This window comes from Callithrix jacchus, chromosome 13 (assembly GCF_049354715.1).
Source record: "Callithrix jacchus isolate 240 chromosome 13, calJac240_pri, whole genome shotgun sequence".
Lineage (NCBI taxonomy): Eukaryota > Metazoa > Chordata > Mammalia > Primates > Cebidae > Callithrix > Callithrix jacchus.
The window spans coordinates 12,634,348-12,644,939 of NC_133514.1; the positions used below are offsets into that span (position 1 = coordinate 12,634,348).

Consider the following 10,592-nt stretch of genomic DNA (forward strand, 5'->3'; position numbering starts at 1 on the left):
TTCCACTCACTCACTAACATTCACATACTCGCCCTGTGCCTGTCCTCATGGAGTGTACAGAAGCAAGCTGTCCCAATGGGTGCCATGGTAGGGTGGCGCTGATACACCCAGGAGGGCCTTGGTGGTTGAGGGAGTTGGCCCTAGAGTGCTCTGAGGACATGGGGCAGTTGGGAGCAGTCTGGGCTGTGCGGTGCACATGGAGAAAGGTTGGGTGGGCTGTGGGAAGGTTGGCTCATCAGCGATTCTGCTTAAGCAGAAATAGTAATCTGGGACTAAGATTATGGGTGGGGACATCTTCAGGGCTGTTCCCTACCCTTATCCCCCCACCCAGAACCCCTCTCCACCTCCACTTGGCAACTTCAAGAGAGTTTGGGGCAGCTTAAAATTCTGCATAATCTTTTCTCATGATATATGTGAAGAAAAGAAGACACGTCCTTTTTATCTTAGGTTTTCTGAGAAGGGAGAGGCAAGCCTGGGCACATTGTCCTCGAGTCCTGCTTAAGAATTTGATGCCAACCACTGGAAGCCTTTAGAGAAAACCAATAATGAAGGCTTGGCTTTATTTACTGTTTTTTATTGCTAAAGGTGCAGCCCCAAGAGAGACAGAGCTCTTTTAAGACGAGGCTCAGGGCATGGCCTGGAATGGAGAAGGTACAAGGACTTCAGCAGCTCCGTGTAAGTCAGTCAGAGGCTGCGCTCCTGGTCTGGGGAAGAGCTGCAAGGATCCTGATGCCTTTGGGGCGGCCACATCTTCATGTGATCGTGCAGCTTGAAGATGGTGGGGAGACAGCAGGCCAGGTGGCACAAGGCAGGCCAGGTGGCAGTGTGCCACAGTGAGTGAGGGTGAGGTCTGGGGACTCCCAGGAGGCACAGTCTTGCCTAGTGTCACCCAGACACGAGCCCAGCACAGGCTGGAGGGTCCGGGAGTGGGGCAGTAGAGAGGCTTTCCTGGGCTCGGCATTGCCCTTACCCAGGGGGTGTGCAGCAGCTGTGTGAGCCTTCCCCAGTTATTTTCAACACCCAAAGGAACCCATGTTCAAAATATTCCATCTCTTTGTTCAGGTTGGGCACTTCCCAAATGATCATTTTGATCCAAAGAAATCCCAGCCAGTATGTATTGTTATACATTTTATTCTCTAATAGGTACAATACTAAAATAAACACAAATTAAAAAAAAGTTTTATTAAAACAAAACTGTACAAAAAAGCAGTATACTACATTTTAATTACAGAACAGTCTACTGTCCAAAAGGCACTAATCCAGAATAGGAGATACAATGATACAGGACTCATTTGAACTATTTTATTCAATACAATGGAGCGCTTGTTTCTTTGACCATTTACATCTAGAAACAAGGGCTTTTTGCTACAGTCATTACACATTGTTATAAAGATGAGTCCTACAGGTGAAGGTGCAGTATCACTCTCCCTAGAAGAGGTTCCCATGGAGAGGGGCCACCGTGGAGCTCAGAGGCATATGGCAGCAATGGGTGGGGCCTGGGACCCGCCGCGTGGTCGGCCTGTCAGCCCCTGGGCACCCGGAGCTTGTCTTTCAGCTTGGCCTCTGGTGGTTGGTTTCTGGCCATTGCTGGCAGCCACTTTCACCCCCTCGTGTTTGTTTTAGCACCGGCAAAGTGGGTTCTGAGAAGCTCCAGGTCACTGGGGCTGGAGGTGTGGGGACAAAGCATCAGCAGCGGGGAGGCATTGTGGTTACCTGATCTGAAGAGGGCAGCAACTACTCGGAGGAGGGAGACGAAGCCCAAGGGTGGCCAATGAGCCGGGCTTCAGCCAGGCAGGGCCACCTGCTGCTTTCCGGGCAAACTTCTGGCCCCAAAATATAAGGGCCTGTTGCAAGTTCAGAGAGATCTGTGTCCCTTCTTGGTAGACCCAGAAAAGTGACATCAGATCATCTTTTGTCTTGGAAGTTGATTTTTACAAGTGAGATTTTGCTTCCCAGAGGGAAGTCAAAATACAGTGACCAGCCTGAAGTGGGGGGGGGGGGGGCTTTCTTTCCCTCCCACAGGACCACGAGCAGCTCCAGGCCCCACTGCACCGCATACGGTAGCCAAACTCTGTTGGCTCACCTGTGTTCGGTGGCCAAGACAACTCTAAGCCCCATACTTATTTTTTAATGGACTCCGGACCTCAGGAAGAGAGATACTGCAGCTTTCCACAGTGTCATACACAGAAGACAAAGACAGGCATCGGATGTTAACAAAAATAAGTAACAAAGAAGTAGGATTAAACCAAAGCTCTTCTCACAGCATCCTATACTACATCCTCCTTCTGCTTAGCAGAAAATTGTACGTACACAAAAATACAAATACACAATTTTGTAGAACAGTCTGATTTTAATATATTTATATATATTTATATTTATACGAGTGGCAGGTTAGTTCATTATATAGAGCTTTTTGCACTTTTGGCTCATATGCAACAAGGCTTATAAATTCAGCTTCAGCTTTCATTCAGGTTTTATAGCTTTTGAACAATTGTTTTCACATTTAAAGCAGCATCCAATTTGCACTAGGAGTTGGTGGTGGTAACAGGAAAGACGGGGTCAGAGGTTGTCGAAGGGATGGGGCGGGGGGGGGGATACATTCCAGTGTGTGCGGCGATGGGCGGAGGATGCCGTGGACAGAGCTTACCATGATGACCCCTTGAGGTAGACTGAACACCTTACAGCAGACTCAGACACAGGTGTGACTCGCCCTCAGGGACACATGGCGCACAAGATGGACAGGGACCAGAGGAGACGCCGAGGGGAAACGTGAAGACTAAGACACACAGCAGCCGAGGCAGGGAGGAGTGCGCTGCCCACACACCCACGTGGCAGGGATCCCACGTGGCCCATCTTAGAAATTCGACTATTTGGTGGATGCTGAACACTTCAGACAATCCCAAGGCATCTGCTCCGGCGTATCCGCCGAGATTACAGCTGCTATGCTTGCTTTCCATTTCCTAACCTGCTGCGCAGCTAGTTCCCACCCCACGCTGAGGAGTAAAGCAGGGCTGCCCTGGTTCGGCAGTGGAATCCACCCTAGCACCCTGCTCGCGCTGGAGCGTTCAAGTCCAGTTACGTGAGAACAAACCGGACCTCTCTTGCTGCCTCTAACTGCATTTCACTGTCGTCCTCCCCAGTGCTCTGCACCCTCACTGACATTCAGCTCTTCCCTAGACAATTACAGCGAGGGTAATCGACAAGCACTTGGTAGAACCTGCAAAAACAGCATCTGGAGAACTGAGGGACGACGTGCTGCCTAGGGTCTGGGTTGGCTGACATGCTACAGAAAGCCTCATTTTCATGACCACAGCACTATCCTCCCATCGGATTACCTTCACCAGCCCGCCTTCCCTCTCTATCAGGTCACAGTTCATTGGCAAGTTTGCCCACGTGTCAAATGTGAAACCCAGATTACATTGTCTGAACAAAAATGCTGGATTATTAATGAAAATAAAGTGCCTGGGTATGGATTGTTCCATTTTGCAAAACCTTTTAATGCACCAACAAATCATCTGGGCGCTGCTTAGTGATGTGATTTGAACAGAGTGCAGTCACGAAATAATCTGTCGTACACCCATTGCAGAATAAAGGCCCCGTATTTAGGTCAGACAAATTATTTTTTAGAAAAGAAGCAAACAAATACTCTCACATTCATTTCCAAAGACACACTTTGGATCTGGACGCCCGACTGCTGGCTTTCCCGAGCCCTCGTGAGCAGACACCCTGATCTCTAGTCTAGGAAGAGAGGGCTCAGAAAGGCAGCTGGGGCTCCTGTGGCTCACGCTGGCAGGTGAGTCAGCAGGCTCATGAGCTAGGGTGATTCGACGCTTCGCCCTCTTGGATGTGGACACGTTTTCCAACTCCTACCAAAGCCAGAGCCAGAATGCCGCTGAAGCTATCTTGCTCTCCTGTCTTCTTACTCAATGGCTACTGAGATTTCCCTAAGCAGACTCTTACATTCTCTATTAACCAAGACCAAACCCATATAAACAGAAACAGCTCTAAAGAAAGAAATGCTGGAAAATAGTGACAAAGCCAGCCTGATGTGGCTGTGAAGTGATCTCTCCCGCTAGCTTGTCCCTGCCTTGCTCTGCCTGCAGAACACCAGGGACACTGAAGAGGGGCAGCCGCCTTGTGCCCATCCTCAAGAGCCAGTGCAGGGGGGGGAGGGATGGGGACAGGGCACAGGCCAACTCTCTGGCAGGTTCCAGACGTCTGTAACTTGCTTAGGCACTTAAAAAACATAAACAAAAATCTATCCTTGAAAGGTACTGCATACCCAATGTGACCATGGCCATGGAAGGGAGGGTGAGCCCGCGGGGAGGTCAGAGAAGGCTGTGGGCTCTTCTAGGGGAGGCAACGCTGGCGCGCCTGGCGTCTCTGAGCAGGGGGAGTGTCCTGACTTGTAGGCCGGGTGGGTCTGAGGATGCCAATGTTGTGATGGCTCAGGGCCCAGGGGATCAGCCCAGCAGAGACCTTCCTGTGACTGTGCTCTATAGCCCCCAAGGAAGTGGCTAAAAGAAGTGGCTCCCAGGGCCTGCTCTAGACACCCACCATGGGTCGAGGAGGCACAGGCTGCACGTGCTTGCTTTCTAGAGTAAACATGAGGCAGCTGCTAAGAAAAGAGGAGGCCCTTCCGAGTGTCCCTTTAAAACCGAGGCACAGTCGGGGGACACCCGCCCAAGCTCCTGTGCTTCGAGAGACAAGCCCTGCTCCCCAACCCCGAACTTTGGTTTTGGTTTTGTGGTGCCCATTTTCAGGATGCAGGATTAAGGGGCTCACTGATTCTAACACTGGGAAATGTGGTTTCAAGGCAAAAGAACAATGCTGCTTGAAAGCAGCCACCGCTGAGCGCAGCTTCATGCAGCCCACTCTAAACTCTGCCTGACCCTGTGAATCTGGTATAAGAACAAAAAGAATTCAATGGAACATCACCAGAGTGGCTGCTGCTTACATTAATATAACACTAACATCAATCTGTGTTCTGGCTTCATAGCTCCAGCGAATGACGACGTGGAAAAATGACTCTCACCAGTTTATGCTGGGATCTTAGTTCCATTAATGGAAGAAAAGGAGAGGTTTCTGTGCTCAGAGGAAGCCACGATACATGACTGAAATTTAGACTCAGCCTGAAGTGACGGGAAGTTGAAATCAAGTCCTAAAGGGAGAAAGGAATAAACCTTGAAACACAAATTTGGTGACTCATCACTGCCACAGACTGCACTTGGTGAGTGCTGTGAGCAACTTCCTAGGGAGGAATCGAACTGCTTCCATTCCAAAATCCCAATGGCACCCCAGCCACCAGATGCCAAATCTGGACTGATAACAGAATGCAAGGCACACCTACCTTTCTCCTGCAAACCGAGGCAGCTTTTTAGGGAGTGGAGGTTGGATGATAATGTAACTAGGTACCTATTACAGGGGCCATTGAGCCAGGGAGACTCTCATGGGGGACCGGTCCACAGCTGTGGCCTTGCTTCTGGTGTGGTTCCAAGATGCCCACGATGGGGCAGAGCAGGTCAGGAGAGAGAGACCATGAGAAAGCCAACCCCTAGAGAGCCACTTAGGTTTGACGGAAAAGAGGTAGACAAGGGGCGGGGGGAAGAAACACAGAACGTGAGTTAACTGAGTCCTCAGGTCAGCTTGGTGCCCATGTCCCTATTCAATGTCCCTGACAAGTCACCACAGATCCAAGTGGCAGGACAGGGACCAGACCTCTACCCTGAAGGAGCTCGTGCCTCCGCTGGATTCTGGGTAATAGAAAGTTCTCATGCTGAGCCCAGATCAAGATGTCTCCAGCAACTGTTATTTCCTGGCAGTCAGGGCCCATGAGGAGCCAGAGCAGACACTCATCTAATTCCAGCGCCCCAGAGCTTCAGTGTCCAGAGAGCAGGAGGGGCTAGCCGAATGCTCCAGAAGGCAGCGGGAACCCCGAAGGAAAGGCCAGGTAAGTGCTAAAAGAGCTGGCGAGAGAAGACGGGAAGCGCAAACAGGTTTCCTGTCTGTGCCTTGGCTAACTGCAGGTAAGGGGTGCTCGGCACCCAGGCTTCCCACCCTGTCCACTGCTACACTACTCCCAGCACTCCTGTCCTCATCACTGACCAAGGAGGAAGACTCCGGAGGGGCTGTGGTATCCAGACCCTCAAGGAGGGAAATCAGCTCACAGAGGTGGGGGCAATGCCACAGTGCGTCTGGGGGGGCTGCCTGGCACTGCTGCGTGAGAAGACAAACCAGGTTAGTGTTCAGAGAGGGCAGACCACCATATGCGGTCCATTCTTTGATAATGAATGTCCTACTGAAATGAAGAAATGAGGGGAGACTCGCCTTGCCGTGGGCCAGGTGACTTGCGTGGTGTCGGGTCATGAGGCAGTGCACAGGCCCAGCATACAGTACGTGCTCAGGAAACATCGGCTGCATTGTCTTGACTTTGGGGTGGTCAGAAGACCTGTGCGTTTGTCTCTGTAGCATCATGATTTACAATGGTGGCATCTTTAGTTTCTTACAAGAGTGACTGCTGAGGTTTTTGTTCAAAAACCATGTATTTCATGGGTAAGCATTGCCTTGATTTTCAGTGATTCTGGTGGGTTGAGTTGTGTTGTTAGGGAAAGGGCAGGGGCTGCTGGTAAAGGAATATATGGTTGGGTTTTTCTGGATCAGCAGAGTGGCCTGCGGAAGCATTTGGGAAGGGAGGTGCCTCTCCGACTGGTTCTTGTGAAGTAGCACCATCCCTGAAGCAGCACCTCTAGTAACTTGATCCCTGCGACAGCGGCTCCATTAGAAGGTTTACCTGTGCTGTGAATTCTGCTTTCTTTGAATGTGGGTGGGTCATCAGAATGCTCTGCTGGCGGTTTCAATGCGTATCTCACAAATCACAGAATTAGACTCATCCAGTCAGTTCTTACCATCTCTAACCTCAAGACAGATTCTAATTTCTAATGGAGATAGTCATCTTTTAGCAGCTGGGAAATTATGAAAAGGGATGCTCTACCCTTTGGGGTCATAAATCTGTGATCATTCCAGTTGTCATACAGACTGATAGGATCCCAAAAAACACAGTCTCCATGACTGCATGCAGGGATCTTGCAAGCAGGTGTGCAGGGGCTGGGTGGGAATGAGGTTGCTTTTAGAGCTTGCAGGAGGAGGAGTACTGAGGGAATACTATACATTTCTTTGTAGGTATTTTGTGGGGAATAAAAATATAAGATTCCCAACGCCTAAGAGCCTTTCCCTACATTCTCTAGGTGTGTGTGTTTTCAGGGAAGAGGACAATTTTAATTTTAATTCAGCAGCCTATTTCAGCATTCTCATGAGACCGAATTGCAACTAGCATTTCAACTAGGTTAGGGTTCCTTCTGGTACGTGGAAGGGAAAGATTTGTACAAAGAAAAGCAGCAAAACATGAAGAAAGGCCAGAGCCGTATTCTCTCCAGTGGCTAGCCTAACCAACCCAGGAGTGTCCAGACCCGGAAAAGAAAAGGCTCATGGTCCTGGGCTCACCCAGAACAAGTGTGAGCCTCAGGGTATGAAGCCGATTACGAAAGGCCATTTGGCACTGTGTCAGGTGCTGATATTCTTGTAGACTCACTCTTGATCATATAATTGAATAAGGACCGCTGCAAATGATGGGGAAATAAAGCCAAATTCTAGGGAAAGGTGAGTTGGTGACTCAGCAGCTCCTATCCAGTGTGACACCTCAGGAGAAGAGCAGGGGACTGTGGTCAGGGACCGTGTATGGCAATGTCCCGTGCGACAGGGAGCATCAAAGAGAGAGGAGTGGGAGGGAGAAAACATGGACTCGAGTGCCGGGGAGAGACTCACACGGGACAGTGGAACAGTGGGGAAGACTCGGGGCGGCCACAGTGCTGGTGGCTGGGGCAGCTGCCAAGTAAGAGCGGTGTGAGAGGAGTGGGCAGACACTCATCCTGCGCGCTGTCCAGCAGCTTTAGACGTAGTGAACAGTACTCCCCTCGCGCCCCTGCCTGCCTAACGCCTGTGTTAGTTATGTGTCCTGTCATGTTGTCTGCTCTGAGTTCTAGGATTCAATGAGGAAAACTCAATTTTCTGTACATTTCTGTTTGGGAAATGCTTTCTGATAGTGATGGCAATAGAAATATCAAGCAATCAAGGGAAATATGAAGATCACAGGGAGCCCAGGAAGCAGCAATGTCCTTGAGTTAGGCCCACAAGAGCCCTGAGCGGGCCAGCCAGAGGGGCTCATTCTGGGGTCCTGACTCTGGTTTCTGCCAGAGGTGAGGCAAGTTAGAATTGGATGTGAGTGAGGTTTCAAAGAACTTAGAAGTCAAATGGGGAACAATAATCAAAGGCTTCCATTTTGAAGCTGAAACAACTCCAAATCCTTCTCTTTCACTAAGGGGAGAACACGAGCACCATGTCATTATCTTAGTTTACGGAGCTGCAGTTCCAAATGTTCTCGGGAGCATTAGTGTGCTACAAGGGAACAGGGGATGGGAGCTCTGCCATTTCCAGTCACATAAAGGACAGAAATCCTTTTAATTATGACCATGCCAATCTACATCCTGCTAAAACAGCTAATTACATGTCAGAAGGACACTCAGTCATTCAGAACAATTGCCATTATATTTTTATATATTCATTCTATGCCACCCCCCTCAATTACCATGGTTACAATTTGAAAAGATTCAGCCCAACCTTCATTTGATCACAGCACACCAATGTGAATTGGAGAGTTAATTATGGCTATACAGAGCCACTCTTACTTAAAAGAAAAGAAGATAAAATGAAAATGGGAAGTCCAGGGAAGCAGCATCCTGAGACTTCTCAAGTGTGAGCTGGGCTGTGCATCCCCACACTGGCCGCACCGACCAAATGGAGAGCAGCCGAGCAGCAGCGGACACAGCTGTCCAGACCGGGGCCAACCCGCAGACCAGCAACAGGAAAGGACTGTCAGGAGAGGAGGAAGGTGCGGCGCCCCTGCAGCTGTGCCCCTCTGGGTGCAGTTAGGAGGCTGGCTGATGAGACAGCCAATGGGTGTGGCATGTGGGTGGTCAACTGTCTCATGGTGTCAAAATGCTTGTCACATTTCACGTGAACAGAATCAACTAGATTCAGTTCTGCCACAAATGTCAGAGGAAGAATGACAAAAAAGAGGCTCAGGGATCCACATGCCTGTAATCCCGAGGTGTTTACGTCACTGAGATAAGAAGCCGACAAGTCTTCCCTCCTCCCCTCCTGTGTTTCTTCCCGTCTTGATTTAAAACCACGCCACTGTTAAAGGAGACTGGAGTTTTCAGGTTCTTGGCTTGCTTTTTGCTGCCATTTCTAATCCTCACCAAGAAAGAATAACAAAGCCGATACTGAAACTCTCAATATACAAACTTCCAGGTTTGAAAATTACACATAGATCTGAACAAAGTTACCTTTCCGAGATGAGTCAACCGCTGGCCTGCGAGGTCACAAGACAGTAGCTTATCACTTGCAGTTTATAAATAGAACTGAGAACTGCCTTTCCAAACACAACCTGTATGTGAGAGGACTTTCCGTCATCAGAAAACTGACTTGTTGGCTTGCATCTGAGAAGCCTTTCCTACCAACTTAGTGTGCTAGTTCTCTGGAGAGTGCTAAGGAAATCTTTCTTTTAAAGTGACAGTCATCTTTGAAACCAAGCATGCATAAAGAAGTAAGAGCACATTACAGGAAAAGGAAGGCCCTCTGCTCTGACCGCACACCACCGTGACATCCGGACAGCTGACCTGGCCATGCGCAGCTGCTGCTCCAGGAAAGCCTTCCACTCTCAGGGAACACGGCATTGGATAACTCAGGTATTCCTAATACGGAAATGAAGAAACAGTAAGACCGCGTTCAGGGCGTGCAGCTCAGTTTGCCAAATTCAACATGGCTGACATGATACCCAATCCCAAGGAAACATCCTTGCTATTTAAGGAGTACACGAAAAAAAAAAAAAAAATGGAATGTCTTCTGTGTGTCATTCCCACCCCTGCCCCAGGACATCCCCCCACCCCATGCCACACTCCCCAAAGATACAGCAGGAGCTGGGCAATGTGCCCAACTTTCACTTGGGAAATCTTGACAAATCAATCCGGCTCAGCAAAGCTATAAATGGATTTGGGTGGTCTCAGCGCAGCCCCAAGGAATACAGTAGTAAAACATGACTAACACAACGAATGACAAAAGTCTATTATCACTCTGACATGTTTCAGGTCACAGAGACTGACACAGAAACCAACGCACAATGGCGTGGGTTGGGTTCTTCAGTGTAGGGTGGCACTGAGCACGGGATCACTGACAAGAAAAATTATTGCCTAAGAATCTGTGGAGACACCCGGGGGAGAAAACACTGGTTTTTCTCTGAACAACAAAAGACAAAAGGCAATTTTAAAAGGCAGAGCCACAAATTAAATGGGAAGACTGCTTCTAACCAAACTCTTAAGAACAGAGAGTAAAGACTTAAGAGTTCACATTTGTAGGACGGAGACGGGAGGGAGGGACAGCATTTGTGGAAAAGGGATCATTTCCACAGTTAAGGGCAGAGATGGTGACGCTGGTCAGTGGAATACGTAGCTGGTCAAGACGAGGAGTGTTTGTGTGAA

The 10,592-nt window shown here is 49.3% G+C and overlaps 1 long non-coding RNA gene across 1 annotated transcript; it reads right to left on the minus strand.

Moving 5' to 3' along the window:
• Window positions 1-1,115: 1,115 nt before the first annotated feature.
• Window positions 1,116-9,924, minus strand: LOC144578920 (uncharacterized). Its single transcript, XR_013525478.1, has 2 exons — window positions 9,735-9,924; window positions 1,116-5,161 (listed from the first exon to the last, which is right to left on the minus strand). It is a non-coding gene; the product is annotated as an uncharacterized LOC144578920 (long non-coding RNA).
• Between the last annotated feature and the right edge of the window lie 668 nt (window positions 9,925-10,592).